General features: G+C 33.7%; 1 protein-coding gene across 1 annotated transcript in view; it reads left to right on the plus strand.

Annotated features, from left to right (window-relative positions):
* TRHDE (thyrotropin releasing hormone degrading enzyme) overlaps positions 1–21400 on the plus strand; it is a gene marked incomplete at its 5' end in the record, with an annotated part of 371592 nt that overhangs the window by 285138 nt on the left and 65054 nt on the right. The window lies entirely within an intron of this gene.

Below are 21400 nucleotides of genomic sequence, written 5' to 3' on the forward strand. Positions count from 1 at the left end.
AACGAAATAGCAAACAGTTCTTTTAGTATTTTTTTACTCTTTCATTTCCAGTTATAGTTTTAATTTTACAAGCTACAACTTAGGACATGGAAATTTCTCTTTGCTTACCTGGTTATCATAATTTACATTTTCTCCTAAGGCAATTGTATGAGACTGGTTAATTTTATCTGTGCTGAGATGAACACACAACTTAACTTAGCATAGGCATTGTTTCATTTCTGGAACCTGAAACTGCTTTTACAGTTTATGTACTCCATCAAATCTCAATTCTCTTCCATATGTTAAAAAGCATATCATTCCCTGTGGCATTCTAATCCATCAAAACTAATGAGCTTACATATAGAAGACTTGATAATTACTTTGACATAAGCAAAGTCAAGTTTGGGACCAAGTTACAGAGATTGGTTTTTGTAAAAATAAGTAATGTAGAAGGGAGAACACATAAAGAAGGGAAAAAGAAGAAATTTCAGGTAATTTTCTATTAAAAAGAAACAAAAAATCAAAACCCCCAGACTTTTTCCTTTTCTATTGCTACTAAGGAGACTGCACTGTTTTCTTACCTGATAAACAATTCTGTATTGGCAACTCATTCTGACCAGGTACCCCATGTTGCAGGCACACATTTGCCTACCTGCTGAGTGACAGCCCTAAGGACAATTTACCAGCAAGGAAGTTTCTAATGAAATTGTACCAATTTCATATAGTCATTTAGTATGAACAGAAGCTCACTTCCAGCAAAAGTAAAGGAGGGTCCTTCCATGCCACAGCATCGTCTTCTTGGGAAAAATTTAAAAATAATAGAGGTGGAGAAAGCCCTGCTGAGGTGTGATGTGTGATAATGGCTAAGAGGTAGCCTTTGCTATGTAGTAAAATATGCAGACTTTGAAGAAAGCATTAGTTATGATGGTTATATATATGGAAGTTTAGAGAGTCCAGCCAGCCAGCCAGCCAGAAGGAATGTATTTAATGTAATACTGCACTGAGAAAAAGGAGAGAGACAGAGAGAGATTATAAAATCAGATTTATTCAGGTGAATGCCCTGTACTTACTTGGAACTATTTACAATTCATTGTATTCTTGAAAATTTTTTTGTAATTTTGCTATTCAATATCTATCAAACTTCTTTCCATTTTATGGACAAATCAGGTTCTCCTTGGGTTCTTTAAAACTAGTAAGTAGAAAAATAGCAAATATTTTTTATATACTTATGTGCAAGTTACTGTGCTGAGGCTTTTGTTAATGACCACCTTCATTCAATCTTAGGAAACACATGGAATGGCTGTGGTTACTATTGCCACTTTGTAGCATGGACATGGGGGTTAAGCCACTTACTTAAGGTTGCACAGCTTTTAAGTGTGTGTGTGTGTGTGTGTGTGTGTGGCGGGGTGCAGTGTGGGAAGGACTGCCGCGTCCGGCGAATGGGACCGAGTCCGGCGGGAGACGTCGGGATTAAAAAAGACACAGGAGTCCGAGGTCCTTCATCCAGGGGGAATCTGACTTTATTATCTCAGCTCATACTTATATATTTCTTTCAGATAGAATAGAAAGCCACTAGTAGGCGGGAGCAAGGAGGAGGGGAAAACAGGTGGTTCATGTCGACTCATAATGAGCCTTCAACCAGGAACCTTATCAGACCCAAGCAGGTCAGGGCGTCCCCACATGACCATTACAGGCTGAAATAATATGAAAACAGACACCACAAATCCTTCAAGGCCTTGTGAGCTCCTTCAAGGCCTTGTGAGCTGGCCTCTTTGACGTGCACAAAAATCAGGGCTGGATCCAAGCCCTGGGGGCCGGGGGGAGTCCGTGCCAGCAAAGGACATGGAAATTCAGCTTCAAACAGTAAAAAAGTAGAGTCCTTGACTTCAAGTCAAAGTGAGTTTGCCTATGACATGAAATTCCTTTCTATCTCATCCTCCTTGTCTGTCAGAAGATTACCATTCCCTTGAAAAAATTGTTATTTTGTTCACCCTTTCTCACCACAACCTTGTCTGTCTTACCAGAAAAAGTAAAGGGATGTTCTATGTACTAGTGTTAGAGCAGATACCGCCTCATTGCTTTCCAGGTACTTTTCCCAGTCCCTGATAGTTCCCAGATGATCTGGAGGGGAGCACTTTGCCTCATCCTCTTATTGTTACGACCTAATTTAATCTTTGGTACAGGATTGTGCTGACATATGCTTGTTACATAATTAATCATATAAATTGATCATCAATTATTAATTTATCAAACTATAAACTTTCACACGTATTTTAGTAAGTTTAATTTCTGTAAGTGGAATTTGGGTTTTAAAGACTGTAAGATTTTTGATAAATAGTGGAAATTATATTCCCGAGGCTTATTTAACCCTGTCAACCATAACATGAGACAATCTAATTCCTTCAAATCCTTCATTACAATATGCAATGTGTTTTAAATTTTGACAATTCAGTAGCCAAACCAATTTTTAGAATTTAATCATTTCTTTCATGCAAATTTGCTATTTCGGCCTTATTTTCTATTAAATGTCACTTAGTTAAAAAATAATAATTCCAAACCTAAAAGAAAATAAGCAAAGATATTTTATTTTCTTGTTTAAGGATTTTCTTCCAAAACATGTGTTGACCATTTCTTCACTTATTGCAGAAGATAATAGTACGATGTGTCTGAAAAGCAACTGCACCCTGACCCACCTTGATGAGAAGCTGTTTCTCCTACTTTGATAGTGGTTGTTTAAATGTGTAATGTGCTGACATTTCATAAATGAACTTGAGAAGAAATGACTTACAAACTTTTTGTGAGAGATAGCTTGGCAGCCAATCCCTAAAAAACAAATGCCAATTGTCTTCTTTGATATAAGGAGGGCAACTCAGAACAGAGCAGGGAGGAAGAGCATGAAAAGAAGATTACCATTAAACAGAGACGAGAGGTGGGAGGGAAAGGAAGAGAGAAGGGAAATTGCATGGAAATGGAAGGAGACCCTCATTGTTATACAAAATTACATATAAGAGGAAGTGAGGGGAAAGGGAAAAAAAAACAAGAGAGAGAAATGAATTACAGTAGATGGGGTAGAGAGAGAAGATGGGAAGGGAGGGAAGGGGAGGGGGGATAGTAGAGGATAGGAAAGGCAGCAAAATACAACAGTCACTTGTATGGCAGTATGTAAAAACGTGGATGTGTAACCGATGTGATTCTGTAATCTATATACGGAGTAAAAATGGGAGTTCATAACCCACTTGAATCAAATGTATGAAATATGATATGTCAATAGCTTTGTAATGTTTTGAACAACTAATAAAAAAAAAGAGAGAGATAGCTTGGCAAGCTAGCCTTTTTGTCCAGATTTCTCCATGGTGTTACAGTGACACAGACAGGGCTACTTTACTTTGGTTAAACAATACTACAAAAAACTGACTAAGGAGCCTAGATCCCTCTGATACTGTCCACTGCTTTATAAGTTTCTGAATTCTTTCTTCAATCCCTATTCTTTATGTGAAAGAACCATGTTGTATCAGCAAAATGTTTTTCTTACTTGTGTATTATAATGGATTCTTGAGAGTTATCAATAAAAATAGACTTTGATTCCAATGTATAGTTTATTGCACTTGGTAGACAGAGAAAGATGATTCTGTAGCTGTTTGCATTAGACTCATTTGGGAGAAATATTCATGTATGATTACGCTTTTAGTTATCTTTTGTTAAGCCACTAGAATGTGTGTGTCAGAGAATTAAAATTAAATATTTATGGAATTTTGAAAGTGATAAAATTGTTTATTGTAAAATAAGATTTATGTCTAGCTGTATGCTTCCAACCCTCTGCCATTGACCAAAAGCTATTTAAAATTAGCTCACAGTTATCCTCTCAGCCTTTCTAACCAATGAAAATTGTTTCATACTATGAGCGGTGACTCACTGTGAATCCTTTCAGGACTGGCTATACCCAAAAGCTTATATTTCTCATATCCCTGAGGCTGGGGATTTTAATTATATATTTGTCATCAGTAACAAATGCACATCTTGAGACATATAAAAAAGTCACCTTGAAACCCTTTCATTTTATACCTTTCTGACATGCAATCATTTAAAAATTCACATCCCAAAGACCTCTAAATTAGTCTTAGTTTCTGCAATACTTTGCCATGGATAAATGGTAAAAATTGTCTGAATGCATTTTCAGGATATTTTACTGTAATGAGCTGGGAGTCTTTATCTTTCTTTCTGTTACAACCCAGTGAAAGCCTAGAGTATATTTCTGGATTTTCAACCATTCCTGCAGGCATATGCTGGTTGACTCAAGGTTAAAGAGTGAGTTAACATGTTCCTTTGAGTTGTCTTTAGAAATCTATTGAGGGTGGAGTCACAGATGTTGTCCTTGGGATGAGGATTTCTGGGGAACTACTACACCAGGAACTTCTGAGAAGTACAAATCTCCAGAGGCATTAAAGGCAGGCCTGTTGCTCGATAATGGCAAAATTTCTTAGAGACTTTTAAATTGTGCTGCATTAAATCCAAAGCAAATTTGTAACCTTCTTGGGCCAAATTTGTGTTTTAGTTCTGTAGGAGAAAATGTTTTAATATTAATGTCTAATGCCTGAGAGTGCTAAGTAGACGAGAGGTATTTTGATATCACTTGGTAGGTTTGATCTGCTTTTATAGCAAATAGCCTTGGATTACAAAACTAGGTGATGTTTGTAGGTTACATGAATTAGCATTTAACTATCCTTTTTGTGAGAGTAGGTGGTCTAAATTTCCAAATTCAAGTCCAAATTTGTTTAAGTCTATGTATTTGTTTTATTTAGCATCTCATTCATTAAAAATAGTTTTATAACTCCCATTGTGGTTAGTGCTCCCAGGTCAGTCATGTACAAATTGTGATTCTTTTGATTTTGTGATTGTTTTGAAACATAACCCTGAGATTTCAAAGGAATTTACTAAGAATTTCCAAATAATTTAAAATACTTACTTTTTTATAAATAATTTATTTAGGAGGATCTGCCTCCAAGATGTCCATTTATACGACCAAACTTTACTTGAATAGGTTTGTAAAATGTACTTACAACATCAAAACCTGAATATTCCTGTGACCTCAGATTTCTGGATGGGAATAATGTCTCTTTTTTTGAATATGAGGTAACTGTTTTCCTTTTGCTGTAAATATTTTGCATATTCAGTTATAGGCTTCTTTGAGCATGACCTCAGAGGCTACCTGCATCAAAATCACCTGAGCTTTTATCTTTAAAATTGCAGACTACTGAAGCCTGGGACCCTTCATTCTGTTAAGTACTTCAAGTGATTCTGACACACATAACAATGTGAATTCCTCTGCTTTTGAGACCCAAAGGCTATTTATGGTATCATATAAGATAGGTATCCCTTTGAAGGTGGAGCACCTTTGAATTAATTGGGATCCATCATTTCAGTAAGCATGACCTCCACTGGATTGGAGTCATTCATTAGCTGGTCATTCAGTGATCAGGACTTCAGGGAATCAGTTATAAGTACTTGGACACATTTTTATTCTTATTGCTTAATGTCATCATCTCAGATATTCAATTTTATGACTGTAAAAAAGTCACAGTCTTAGAATCTCAGAAATTTTCTCAAGCAGAGACAGGTGTTAGAGGGTTCTTAAACAATTAGGAGACACCCTGAGGTTCAAATGAGCATACTGACATATATCAACCCCACAAAATTCTAAGATGTTCAGCAGTTTGCCCTGGAGGCAGCCATGGCAATATTTTCTGGCAAGATAACCTGGCTTCTAAACCTATAATGATCTGCAACTCTAGTCACAATGCCAATAGGCAATGCCAGTCTATCTCCCCATAGCAAGTGTTGACCAAGAAAAGGGGGAAAATATTTGTAGGTTTTATAGTTATGCTGTTGTGTAAGCTTCTTGATAATGCAGTAAAATACTTGAGGTACTTATCTATGAGAGAAAGGGTTTACTCAGCTCTTGGACTTGGAGAGTCAAGTCCAAGATCAGGCAGCCCCGTCATTTTGGGCCTCTGTTTAGAGTGGCACTTTATGGCAGGAATACATATCTGAGCACCTACTCACATCACAACCCAGGAAGCAGAAAGACACAGAGAAAGAAATTTAATGGGGGTCTTAGGTCCTCTTTGGGGACATGGCCCCAGTGATCCAAGGACCTTCCATTGTCCCCATTTTAAAAGCCTGTAGCAATTCCAAATACTGCCACTGTGAGGACCATAGACACTACTTATGGACCCTTGGACGCCACTCTGCATATTCAAGCTAGAACAGCTGTGGTACTCTTAGAGGAAATCAGGAACTTTGGAAGATAGAGTGGATGAAAAAATAAATATATTGTTTCAGCAAGGAATAATTGTGCCTAACAAGTTTGAAAGAAGTTAATTCTGGTCATTTAGAACCGAACAATTTCAACACATGTCTGTTTCTTCAAGAGCTAGTCAAAACTCTAGTAAGAATTGGTTGGACTGATTTTCAGTGTTTTGCAAGCAAATCTTTGTGCCTTTTGCTCTCTATCCAGAGACATGGCTACTCAGGTGTGCCAGCTTCCTTGGATTTTCTGTAGATTTAGAGTGTCTTAAGTAATCTTCAATTTCACATACCCTCATAGCCCTGTTCCTACTGTTTTTATTCACTATGAATTCACATCATATTTTAAAGTCATATAAAACCTTTTGTCACAATACATTCCTGAGATAATCCCATCTTCAAGATTGCTCCCAGAAAATTGTGACAGTTTGGCAATCAAAGCTGGAATTAAACCGGCAAATAATCTATGGTTATCACTCTAACTCTCCTTTGTAAAAAAAAAAAAAAAATGTTCTATAGTATGGAACCTTTAAGCTTCACCACTCTGTGTTATTTTACTTGCATCTTTATTCAAAAGCAGTGTGTGAGATTATCTATTAGTTTAGATGTGCCATAACCCTGTGGATGGTCAGTATATGTTTGTTGTGGTAGGTAACAAATAGAATTATGATTGATATTTCACAGAGAAAATAAAGGTAATAATTACAACATAGAAGAGGAGTCAAGAAGGCAACCATTGCCAACCAATTAGTTTAAAAATAATAGTATAGTTCCTTGCATTCTTCTCATAAGTATATTTCCTAAGTAGAGCCTCCCTGTTTGGAAAGCCCAATTCATCTGCCCCCATCCAGGGCCACCACCTGAAGGGAAAGCTAGCCTCTGCTTGGCTCTTGCTCTTTACCTGAATGTTGCCATCTGCATAGACCTGGATGTGATCAGTCAGTGTCCCAGATATAAATGCATGACTATTGCTTGGAATTGTTTAGCTGGTATGGGGATATAGCCTCTAAAAGCTATTTTTTTTTGTTATTCCTTTAGTTAATTTTTAATTTAAAAAATTGTATGTTAATCTTTTCTGCATTCCCGAAATTCAATCATGCCTGTCTCTTTATCTTACATTTTGAACATGAACCCAATTCTGTTTAATTTGATTTTTCTTCCTAATTAGTAAGAACTTTGGCTACCAAGATAGATAGAATTGGAATTCCAACTGTGTAAATTACTCACAGTTTGAATAGGAGTTTTTATGAGGATTAAATAGATCATATACATACTGGCCTAGCATAACAAATTAGTAGAACTCATTGAATGTTATTTCTGTTCTATTCCTTTCCTACCTTTGCAGCATATACACTGGTCCAAAATGACTGCACATCATAATTCTTTTCTGCTTATCTTAGTGAATTTCCCCATATGTATTGATTTCCTTCTATACAGACTCCTTTATGGGGTTGTCCCAGAACATATATTTCCACACATTTTAATTCCCACTCTAAGAAAGAATGCAACATGGTTAAACAATATTTGTTTTTATTTCTGCAATGAGGATGGACACTGCTTATTTTATGATTGATGTGAAAAGTCCAATAGGGACCCAGCCTAAATGGGGCACACTAGCCTCCTATAGAAGAAAATGAAAGTTTTGAGGTAGATCTAGTTTATGAGAAAATTAAACTAAATTATTTTTAGCATTTGACCTGTCAATGTAAAAGTCTGATTTTATCAAGATTTTAAAAATTTAATCTGGTTATTATATGTTCTCATTTTTTTCTGTGTGTGTGTGTGTGTGTGTGTGTGTGTATGTGTGAGCGTGTGCGTGTGTCTACGTGTGTGTATAGTCCTTGGATTGAGCGCAGGGTCTCATGCATGCTAGGTGAGTGTTTCATGCTGAGATATAGCCTCAATCCCTCCTTTGACTTTTATTTTGAGAAATTTTAAGGAAATATTTTAAAAATGAGCAATATAAGAACATATGTATTAAATACTATTACATATATATTTACTTCTATGAGAGTAATTACTGCTTTATCTTAGAATAATATTTTCCCACTTCAGAACAGATTCAGAGGGGCCTTTCTGATAATTATCTTTCTTAGCAAATATGCTAATCAGCTAGTGATAAAGAGTGCCCATAGCTTTTTCCCAGAACTCATCAAATCTATTTTTGTCTTCAACTGTTAATTACCTAAGGTAGCAATACTTTTTTGACAAAGAAACTAGAATATTGATAATGAATTATATCGATAATAAGTATTTTACATTATTATATTATTTTCTATTTGCCATGAAAATAAACATGTCTCAGTATGAAGAGGTGATAATTTGGGGCAGAGGAGAAAACAAAGGAAATTTGGTCCCAGGGTTTTGTGCAACAGAAACACACACTTGCTTATGTGGCAAATCTTAAAGCCTTGGGAAATGATTTGAAATGCATGATGCTCTCCCTTAATTGCATGCAATTTGAACTATTCTGTGTAGAATGCTTCAAATGTCCTTATGTGGAATGGAGGACCAGTGAAGAGGCCTTCACTGTCTGGGGTGTAAGAAAACATCGGATTAGTAAAACCTGACTCGTTGCTACTATGCCAACGCTTATTTGATGTTGTTTTAAGATATGAGTACAGGCCAACTCTGGAATTGGAACACATTTGAATCACAGATTGGATTCTTCCTTCCTGAACTGGGAATGCTGGAGCCTGTTTGATTTCTGCCTGTAAAAGGGGAGGTAGACAGAGGCTTCGGTTGCTCAGTGGTTCACTTAATTAGGGTATGGATTAAACAGAAGTTCAGTCTCAACTCTCCAAGACACCAGGTAGTTGTCTTAGCCAAAGGGGGGGGGGGGCAAAAAAAGAGAGTTTGCAATAAAGAAAACATGCTGTTGTTGAAAAGTCCATATTTGACAAATTCAAGTAAGACTAATGGCCCTGAAGAGAATAATGATTGAGCATCAGAGGCCTTTATGTGGATGCTAACTCTAAATTAGTGCAGAGTTCATAGGGATGCTTCAGAAATGCCAAAATAAAGAACTACAGGTGAAAATTAGTAGGTTTTGTGTTCCCAATGTCCAGATGTATTGGAAAGTAATTGTGTAAGCTCAGGGCAGATCATAAATTTTACCTTATCATTTCAAGGGAAAGTTTACTTATCCTTTTTAAACAGGTAGTGATATTAAAATTTTTATAAAAATGTAGCAATTAGGCATTTGGCCTCCTACTTTATTATAGTTCTCAATTTCCCTCTTTGTAGAGTTTCTTAAGTTTCCTGATCCAACTTCTCAAATGTTTCTGAATTCTGTTGAATTTTGACATAGATGGACTGTCAGTTATTTTTAGAAGTGTGGAGAGTTGAGAAATCCATATAAAATTTGCATTTCATTCATCACAAAAGTCACATGTAGAGTATTTCTATAAATTATATATAGAACATGAACATTAATGAGTTTGTTGGTAGAGAGATAGATGATAGCTACATGGATCTAAGGGTGGGTGGATAACAAAGACAGACCATAATACTTATTTCATGAAATTGCTGTATTTGGCCTCAGAAAGACTACTTTTCATGATGACTATAATATGAGGAAAAGTAATATAGAATTTTAAAATTAGAAGATCATAGTTGATGTTCAGTTGAAATAAATTCAAGTGATTTTCTTAGTGGAAGGAACATATTACTGAGATAAGTATTTTGTACTCATAAATTATGTCACATGTGGTACTACAAAGTTACCAACCATGTAGAAATTCTCATATATCTACTTACTTCAAATATAAGCCAACTAAAAAGTAAGGTAGAAATTGATGTTCCTTATTTATTGTCCTGTTTTATTATTATAAATATGCTTAGAAGCTAGGAAGAAAATCATTGTATATTTATATACAGGGTTAGTATGTGCTATTATCATCCAACGTCTATTTGTCTATTTTTCAGTGTAGATAAGCTAATCAGTTTCTAAAGTATACATACATGATATTAAAATAAATTGTGCTCTCCTTATCCTCTACAGATAAGTGATATGAGCACCTTTCACAAACAGGTAAAAGGATAACCGTGAGAAGCACTTCACAGGGCTTTTAGTGGGTTGATCTTTTTTATTTTAATTTTAGATGCTCAACTTTCAAGAGTAATTCACAGATGGTAAATTCTGTTATGCAAAGTCAGCAATATCATTTTGTGTAACAGTCTTTTCATTTGGAAATACGTGGGCCTTAAAAAAATAGATGTAGAAAAGGATAGAAATGGTAATTCAGAATGCCCCAATGACAGTGACAGTTTATTTATGCAGTAAGTACTTAAAAGACACCTACTGTGCACCAGGATGTGTTACAGGCATAGGGTGAGTAGCAAAGTCACTTTCTTCATAGAGATTATTTTATAGTGCAGAATGACTGCAATGAGATCATCAAGAAAATAATTAACTATATATCAAGGGACTATACATGCAGAGTAAAACAATAAATAAAGCAAAGAAAGGTTTACAAGTACTTAGAGATGAGGTATAGAGAAGTTTATTGTAAATATAGTGATCAGGAAAATCCCCATTTTCCAGTTAGTATTTGAGAAGAAACTGAAGAGAAGTAAAAAAGAGTACCATGTGAGTGGAGCATTCTAGATCAAGGATCAGAACATTCTACTGTGTAGAATATACTTGGCAGGTTTCAGGGAAAACACAGGCATACAGCTTAATGGAATGAGAAATGGGAAGTAGCAGGATGAATTGCATTTGGGGAGGAAGAGGGCACCAAATGTTTAAAGCTTTACTACAGTAAGAATTCAGACTTTATATGGGATGAGCATTGGGAAGATTTTGGACAGAAGAGTGATAAGATCAGATTTGTGTTTATAAAAGACCACCCTGGCTGCTCCATCAAGAATATACTAGCAGGAGACAAGTGTGAAAGTAGTGAGCTCCAGTTCAGGGCAATCAGGACCAAGGTGTAAGGAGAGATGCTGAAGATGATGATACAGCTGTTTTCTTGGAGAAAAACAGAAATGCCCTGGTAGCCTCCTAAGTGGCAGAAGTTCATATCCAGTAGTTACAGCCCAAGCAGATGTTTTCTGAAAAAAGAGTTACTCATTATGCTATAATAGCAAGAAAAATTATGGATATTGAAATCCTATGAGCAGCATCTGTGTGTCAGTTGATTTAGCCTATATATTTTACATTATTCTCTCAACAATTCCATGTGATGAGCATTCTTATCACCATTTTATATCTGTTGGTTTGTATATTGTTGTCTTTAGAATCTATTCCTAATTATTTCTCATGTGTGTTATGTGTGAAGCAATTTTTTTTTCTTTTTCCAGTTAGTATTTGAGAAGAAACTGAAAGAAGTAAAAAAGAGTACCATGTGAGTGGAGCATTCTAGATGGAGGACCAGAATGTTCTATTGGGCAGAATATACTTGGCAGGTTTCAGGGGAAATACAGGAATGCAGCTCTAATTTTATGTAACAGTTTCTGTGAGGTAACACTCACAGAAAATAAAGTTGACCAATTATATAATAGTAAAACCAACACTACAAAGAAGTTGTAGAATAGTTCTCATACACTAAAAAGTTTCCTCAAGTCCATTTGCAATTCTCTTCCTTTATTCTGATTTTAGGCAATGATTGATTTAGTGGTTCTCATTACTGTTTTTGCCTGTTCCAAAATTTTGACTAAATGGATTTACAAAGTAGGAGATATTTTATGTTTTGCTTCTTTTATGTAGCATAGTGTTTTTGAGATTCATCCAAATAGTTGCAGGTATTAGTATTGTTTCTTTGATATTATGGATTCACTGTAATTTGTTTACCCATTCACCGTTTAATGAATATCTGGGTCGTTTTAGATTTATCCTATTACAAATAATACTGCTATGAAGATTTGCATATGCATTTTGATATGGATATATATTTTTCTTTCTCTAACCAAATACCCAGGAGTGGACCTGCTGGGCCATATGGTAAAGTTTACTCTATGAGATACTACCATACTCTTTTGCAAATTAGCTATACCATTTTTCATTCTAAGAGGCGATGTATGACAATCTCAGTTGTTTCAAGTCCTTACCAACCCTTGATATTATCAGTCTTTTTAACATCAGATGGTATATTGGGTACAAAGTGTTCTTATAGTGACTAATTAAATGTGGACTACTCTGATGATCAATGATGCTGAAAATCTTTTTACATTTTTAGTTGTTATATGTACATCTTCTTTTGTGACGAATTCATTCAAATCTTTTGTCCATACTTAATATTTAGATTATCTCATTATTAAAGCATAAGATTCCTTTCAATAGTCTGAGACCAGCCCATTTGTCAGATATATGTTTTGCCAAAATTCTCCCAGTTTGTACCTTTCCTTTGTTTTCTTAACTGGTATTTCAATGTTGAAAGTTTTTAATATCAATGAGGTTTATTTGATCAGTATTTTATTTTATGTTTTTTGTTTTATGCCTTATGTAAGATATATATACCAAACCCAATACTACAAAATTTCTCTCTTGCATTTCTGCTAAAAGATTAATAATATTAACTGTTTTGTTTTGTACTGTGATCCATGTTTACTTAATTATCATGTATGCTATAGGGTAAGAGTTAAGATTAATAGTTTCCATTCAGATATTTAGTTGTTTCAGCTCCATTAATTGACTTTTTTTCTCATTGACTTTCTATAGCAACCCTGTAAAATTCAGTAGATTGTATGAATTGTGAATCGATATTTTTGACTCAATAGTCTGTTCCATTAATCTATCACTATGTCAATACCACATTGTCTTATTACAGTAGCTATGCAAAAAGTCTTTTAGGATTTTGGTTGAGATTGCTTTGAAAATATAAATCAATTTGGAAAAATTGTCATTTTAGTAATAGCCATGTCTTTGGGATATCTCATTTACTTAAATTTAAATAAAATTAATACAATTATAATTTAAGTAAAATTATTACTTATATGGATTAAAACTTTGATTTCCTGCAATGCTTTATAGTTAAGTGTATAGCTTTTGCACACCTCTTACTATATTTTTTCCTATGCATTTTTTTAATTAAAAATAAGTTGTGTTTTAAATATCATACATATATGACTAGACCAGTCTGTTGTTAAAATATAGCAGGAGTTGCAAACTATGGCCCAGAGATTGCCCACCAGCTTTTATGAATAAAATTTTATTGGGAAACAGCCATGCACATTTATTTTTGTCTTATCTATGGTGATTTTCATGCTAAAAAGGTAAAGTTGAGTGGTTGCAATAGAGACCTTATGGCTTATAGCCCTGAAATATTGACTCTTTGTTAAGATAAAGAAGGACTACTCCTCTTATATAGAAATACACTTTTCTATTGTTGACTGTATATCCTACAACTATGCTAAATCCATTAATTTCATATAGTGTTTTAGGATTTTCTACAAACATGATAGTATCTTATGGAATTAATAATAGTTTTATCTTTTTCTTTCTAACCCATGTGTATTATATTTCCCTTCTGTGCTTTACTATACTGGCTTCTTCTTACCTCCAAGACAAGTTTAAATAGAAGCAGGGATTACTGACATCTTCACCATGTTTGAGACCTTAGGTAGACAGTACTGAACCTTTAACTATTGAGACTGACATTATCTATAAGTTATCAGAGATTATTTTCATTAGGTGGTGAAAGTATCTTTCTGTTTTCATTTGTTAACAGTTTATAGCATGAATGGATGCTGAGGCTTATCAAGTATTTTTTCTGCATCTATTAAAATGATATCATAGTTCTTTATATATGGTTAATTATATTTACTCACTTTTATATGTTAAACCAATCTGGATTTCTAGGGAAACAACGCATCAAACTTTGAAATGTTTTTAATTTGATGTGTTAGTATATTTTGAAAATTTGTACATGTATATTCATGAGGAATATTGTTTTCATTTCTTCTTTCCTGTGATGTCTTTGGTTTTAGAATCAGGCTTCATAAATTTAAGAAGATTCTTTGTTTTTTAAAAGAATTTGATACTGCATATTTCAGAAGAGTTAACTACACTGTATAGGATTGGTGTTATATCTTCTTACATATTTGATAGAGTTTATCATAAATATCACATGAGCCCCAAATTTTCAGTATATGAAAGTTTTTACTAAAGAATTTAATTTTGGCTGGGTATAGTGGCACTTGCTGGTAATCTCAGCAACTTGAGAGAATGAGGTTGAAAGATCACAAGTTCTAGGCCAACCTTAGCAATTTAGTGATTCCATGTCTCAAAAAAAATTTATATATATATATATATATATATATATATATATATATATATATAAAATATATTAAAATGCCCCTGAGTTGGTTTTCAGTACCACACATAAATAGATAGATAGATAGATAGATAATAATAATACTCTTGCTCATTGATATGGAGCTGTTTGGGTTTTTCTCCTTCTTCTTGGATCTCTTTCGATATTTGTTCAAATGGTCTATCTTTTAAAGGACTTAGCATAGAGTTATTTTAATATTCATCATGATGCTTCTCATGTCTGTGGGTTCCGTTGTAGCATTCCTTTATTCATTATAGATATGGGTAATGTTTGTTGTGATCCTTCTGACTAAAGGTTTACTTTATTGTTATCCTCAAGGACTCAGCTTTTTCTTTTGCTAACTCTTTTAGTATTCTTCTGTTTTTTATTTCGCTGATTTCTGATTTTGTTTTTTTATAGTTTTCTCCCACTGCTTGCTTAGAGTTTAATCTGCTCAGTTCTTCTAGCTTTTTAGTCTTAAAACACAGATTGAGGCCTTTTTATTTTCTAATATATGCACTTAAAGCTATAAATTTTACTTCAAATGAAGCTTTATTGGTGTCCTACAAAATTTGAAATACGTATTTGTTCTCATTCAGTTCAGTACATTTTCAATTTTTCCATGTGATTTATCCTTGAGAACAAGGATCATTGTGTTAGTCAGTGCTTTCTTACTATTCCAAAATATCCGAGAAAAACATTGAAGAACAAAATTTAAGAACAACATTGAAGAACAAAAACGTATAAGAACAAAAGTTTTATTTTGGTCCATAGTTTCAGAGGTTTCAGTCCATGGTCACTTCACCTTGTTGGGCCTGTGGTAGCATATTACACCATAATGAGAAGTGAACAGCAGAAGAGCCCCCATGGTGGCTGGGAAGCAAAGAGGGAGAGAGAGGAAGAGACAGGGATCCCAAAAGCCCCTTTGAGGGCCCTCCCAAAGACCTAACTTCCCTCCACTTGGCCTACCCGCTGTTTCCAGCACCTTGAAATAGTGCGACAGGCTGTTGACCATGGGCTTTTGGGGGCACCTGTTAAAGATTCAAACTGTATTGTTGGCCACGGCCGCACGTGCATATAATCTCAGAAGCTCAGGAGGCAGGAGGATCGTGAGTTCAAAGCCAGCCTCAGCAATTTAGTGAGGCCCTAAACAACTCAGGGAGACACTATCTCTAATAAAGTACAAAAAGAGGTTGGGGATGTGGCTCAGTGGTCAAGTGCCCCTGAGTCCAATCCCCACTACCAAAACAACAACAACAAAAACCTCAAGGGAGACACCACCATTAATTGCTAGAATCCAGAAAGGATCATCTTACTTTTGATACTGCATATTTCAGAAGAGTTAATTACATTTAAAGATTTGGCATTTATTTTTTAAAAAATTAATAATAATTAATTACCCCTGTGTTCAATTCCTGGTACCAAAAAAAAAAAAATCCAAACTATAGCAATTATTCGTAAGAATATTGTTAGTGTATTTTTTGTCTTCCTTGTTGTTTTTATTATTTTATTATTTCTTTTTTATTGGTTGTTCAAAACATTACAAAGCTCTTGACATATCATATTTCATACATAAGCTTCGAGTGAGTTATGAACTCCCATTTTTACCCCAAACACAGATTGCAAAATCATATCAGTTACACATCCACATTTTTACATAATGCCATACTAGTAACTGTTGTATTCTGCTACCTTTCCTATCCTATACTATCCCCCCTCCCCTCCCCTCCCATCTTCTCTCTCTACCCCATCTACTGTAATTTATTTCTCTCCTTGTTTATTTTTCCATTCCCCTCACAGCCTCTTATATGTAATTTTGTATAACAATGAGGATCTCCCTCCATTTCCATGCAATTCCCCTTTTCTCTCCCTTTCCCTCCCCCTTCATGTCTCTGTTTAAAGTTAGTCTTTTCTTCCTGCTCTTCCTCCCTGCTCTATTCTTAGTTGCTCTCGTTATATCAAAGAAGACATTTGGTATTTGTTTTTTAGGGATTGGCTAGCTTCACTAAGCATAATCTGCTCTAGTGCCATCCATTTCCCTGCGAATTCCATGATTTTGTCATTTTTTTAGTGCTGCGTAATACTCCATGGTGTATAGATGCCACATTTTTTTAATCCATTCATCCATTGAAGGGCATCTGGGTTGGTTCCACAGTCTAGCTATTGTGAATTGTGCTGCTATGAACATTGATGTGGCAGTATCCCTGTAGTACGCTCTTTTAAGGTCTTCAGGGAATAGTCCGAGAAGGGCAATAGCTGGGTCAAATGGGGTTCCATTCCCAGCTTTCCCAGGAATCTCCATACTGCTTTCCAAAGTGGCCGAACCAATTTGCAGTCCCACCAGCAATGTACAAGAGTACCCTTTTCCCCACATCCTCTCCAGCATTTGGTGTTGTTTGACTTCATAGTGGCTGCCAATCTTACTGGAGTGAGATGGTATCTTAGGGTGGTTTTGATTTGCATTTCTCTGACTGCTAGAGATGGTGAGCATTTTTTCATGTACTTGTTGATTGATTGTATGTCCTCCTCTGAGAAGTGTCTGTTGATTGGGTTATTTGGTGATTTGTTGATTGGGTTATTTGTTATCTTGTTGTCTAATTTTTTGAGTTCTTTGTATACTCTGGATATTAGGGCTCTATCTGAAGTGTGAGGAGTAAAAATTTGTTCCCATGATGTAGGCTCCCTATTTACCTCTCTTATTGTTTCTCTTGCTGAGAAAAAACTTTTTAGTTTAAGTAAGTCCCATTTGTTGATTCTTGTTATTAACTCTTGTGCTATGGGTGTCCTATTAAGGAATTTGGAGCCCGACCCCACAATATGTAGATCGGGGCCAACTTTTTCTTCTATCAGACGCAGAGTTTCTGATTTGATATCAAGGTCTTTGATTCATTTTGAGTTAACTTTTGTAAACAATGCCATTATGCTCAGAAAACTTTTTTGGTATGATTTCAAACTTTAAATTTTTCATTTTGTTTTCTGTCCCAGGACTACTCCTGGTGAACATTCTATGTGTGCCTGAGGAAATGTATTCTACATTAGGTACAAATGAGATTAGATGGCTGATGGTGCTATTCAGATTTAGGTCTTTGGTAATTTTTAGACTAGTTCTGTACATTGATAAGAGAATGGCTATAATTTTCAGTGACATCAGGACACTATTTCTCATTCTAATTTTGATTTTGGGAGACAAATACATATTTCTGCCTATTATTGTCTCCCTGATTGATACTTTTATCATTATTAAGTATTTCTTTTCATATCTATGATACATTTTGTTTTGAAATCTAGTTTATCTGATATTAATTCAGGTTTCTTAATCTTACCTTTCATATGAAGTATCATTATTCGTCTGCTTCAGTATCTCTTTGCTCAAAATGCATTTTTTGCAGGTACCTTATAATTTAAAAATTTCATTCTCACCAACTCTGCCTTTTAATTAGAGTGTTTAATATCTGAATATTTAGTATAATTATTAATCTAGTTGAATTTGGCTCTATATATTTCATTGTTAATGTTTTTTTTACCCTTTTTAGCAGTTATTTTTCCCTCTAGGTTATTTCTTTTCTACCTTTTTCCTTTTATTATTCATATATTTTTGTATCTTCTTTTTCATTTTCCTCTTGGGTTTTAGCTCTACTTGTTTGCATCATTTTTATTCATTTGTCAGCATACTGTAATAAACATCTTTAACTTTTCAGTTCAATTTCTGTTAACAAATTCACTACACAAAATATAGAAGTCTTCCAACCTGAAAGGTCCACATACTATCAACATTCAACCTTTGCTTTTTATGTAAATAGATATCACATGTCACAACTATGAACCTTCCAAAATGTTATTTTAAAACATTTGTATGCTCAAAAAATTAAGAAAAAAAGAGCATAAAAATAGTTTTGCACATACCCTGATATTTATCCTTGTGATACAGTGCATTAATTTCTAAGAATGTGATTTTACTTGGTAATCTTTCCAATAATGCATTTTGCACCAAAAATTCACATAGTTTTCCTTTACATGAATAATTCTTCATTTTGTCTTCAGTATTAAACGAGTTTTTCTTTACAGAATTCTGGGTTGGTGACATTTTTTCTTTCAGCACTTTAAAAATTTTTTTTCATTCTCTGTTGGCCTCCATGGTTCCAGCCATTACCTGCCAATTATTTCTCTAAATGATATGCATTTTTTCTCCTGTTGCATTCAAAATTTGTTCTTTATATTTGACTTTCAATAGCTTAGCTACAAAATGCTTTGATGTGCTTGTTTTGCATGGCGTCATTAAATTTGGAAAAAGGCTATTGTCAATTTGGGGTCATGGTTACAATCCTCTCTTTCTTCTACTTCTGTTATTTCAATTACATTTAGTAAATTGATTTGTTTGCTATTATCCACCTGTATTCTTCACCTTTAATAATTTCCATAGCTCTTATAAAGTTTATCATGTCCCCCATGTTCAATCAGCTGTTAAACCTATCCAGTGCAATTTATTTTAAGCTATAGAATTTCCATTTGGTTATATATATATATATATATATATATATATATATATATATATATATATATATATATTTATCTATGGTTCTCATTTTCTCCTAAGATTTACTATTCTTTCTTTATTTCTTTTTTTAACCTATGGTCCTCTTTTTTTTTTCTCCTGAGGTTTAGTATTTCTTTCCTGAGATTTTCATGCCTTGCAAAGATGTTTTGCATTACTTAAATAAGGGTAGTTATATAATGATTTAAAAACATGTTAGTTACAATGTCTGGTTCATCTAAGTGTGTTGATTGATTTTTGGTATATGTTCTAATTTTTTTATTCCTCTGAAGTTAGTTAAATTTGCATTATATACTTGATATTTTCCATGTTATATGGTAGAGAGATTCAGTTATTTTTCTCTATTTTGTTTGTTTTTCCTTGTATTTTTTCAGGTAATGTTTTTGGATGTGTTTGAAATGCAAACACTGTCTTTTGGGTGGTAGCTCCAGTCTTAGTTAATATCTTTCAATTTAACTGAATTTTAAAAATGTCTTTCACATATGAATAGCATAGGGATCCATTAGAGAAGACAGACTTGAGGAATGCGCTCTTAGTCTTTCCTTTTGTGGTTGCCGTACTCTCTTCAGTATGTATGGTTTCCAAGCTTTCTTTGTGATTCCAAGTCCAGAAAGGCTGCAAGTTTTCCACTAAACCATCCCCAATCTAAGTGACTTCAAAGATCATGGTCTTTTACTCTTGTCCTTACAACTGTTAACTCAGAGGATAAATTTGACTGAAAATGTACTTAATTTTATCAGGGAATAATACACATTATACACATTTAAAAATATTACCAAGTAGAAAGTGAAAATAAAGTCAGTCATATAATCCTATGTGCTGTCATTCATGTTTTAGAGTAGTTATCATTGTATTTTTATTCTTTTAAATTAAAAAAAATGAAAAAAATAAAATAAAATTAGAAATATTTGTAAAAGAATTCCTAGCAAAATAAATTTTAAATTCTCTCTAATGTTCCATTTCATATTTATATTCATCTTAATTAATTTAAGGCATTTTCATAATATTGGAAATTCAGGATATTTTCAAATTTTACTTATGAATAATTCTAAGAATATTTTTAGGCATGCAGTTTTAACAATTTATTAATTGCCTACTAAGATATATTTTTGAAATTTTGGATACAGGGCCTGTGATTTTAAAAATATATCATACTTTGAAACATCAAGTTGCTGTTAACGATGGCATAAACAAAATAGAAATACCATTTATTTCAATTATATTATTTTATATTCTAGACAAAATGAAATTTAAGAAATAATTATTTTAAAATAATTTATTTCTCTACTTTAATTTTATACTGGTTAAAATTTTATACTGGTTATAATCATTGAGGTTGATTAAATACACATACTAGTCTGAACTCCAACATCAAATATGACCTGGAACAAGTTACTAATTTCTCTTATTCTTATTTTTTCCATCTATGAAATGGGTATAAAACAGTATTTACATAAGAGTATTATTTTGAACATTAAAAAATATAGTGTAATTAAAACATTGTGTTTAGCCCCAGTACAGTAAATAATAACGTTTTGTTATTATATAATGTCCATGACAGACAGAATCTTGGTTGCAACACTCAAGAGATATGACATTGAGGTGAAAGTTAAGGTTTAGTAAATAATGAATTCAGAATATGCTCCATATGTATTACTTTCACCTCTGTTTAAAACAAGTTATTTAGGATTGATTTTTTTCTAACACACATACCCAAATTTTAACCTGAGTCCATTTTGATGAACTGCTTGACTCTGTTTTTATATCAGTTTCCCTTTTTGATGATACATCATTGTAATCTAGAATAATACTTTTGAAACACAGCATGTAATTTTAAGTATGAAAGTTGAATATTAACATTAAATTTAGCACTAGCACTCCAGATGGATGAGGAGGTATAAACATCTCTGGATAAACATATCTTCTTAATGTTGAGAACAGGAACTTCTTTTCTTTCATGTACAAAATAAATAGCTTATAAAATAATATTCATTAAGCATAAATGTATTTCACTCATTAAGTAAATGATTATGAGGAATATACTATAATATTGTCATAGATAATACATAAAGTTTTATAGACTATCCTCAACTGCCTTAAAATTTAGAATGATAACTGTACAATTATCAAATGTAGGATGTTATCTAAAGTAAATAAATTTGTCCAGTATATTTAATGCTTAATATAAACATAGTTTTAAAACAAATTTAAACAAAAATAATTTTCAGATGGGATCTGACAATTTTCAAATACTTCCTGGAAGAGGTGGCAGTTGAGAATTTAGGATAAACTTTGAAAAATGTCTAGAAGA

This window comes from Spermophilus citellus, assembly GCF_964194105.1.
Source record: "Spermophilus citellus genome assembly, chromosome: 10".
Lineage (NCBI taxonomy): Eukaryota > Metazoa > Chordata > Mammalia > Rodentia > Sciuridae > Spermophilus > Spermophilus citellus.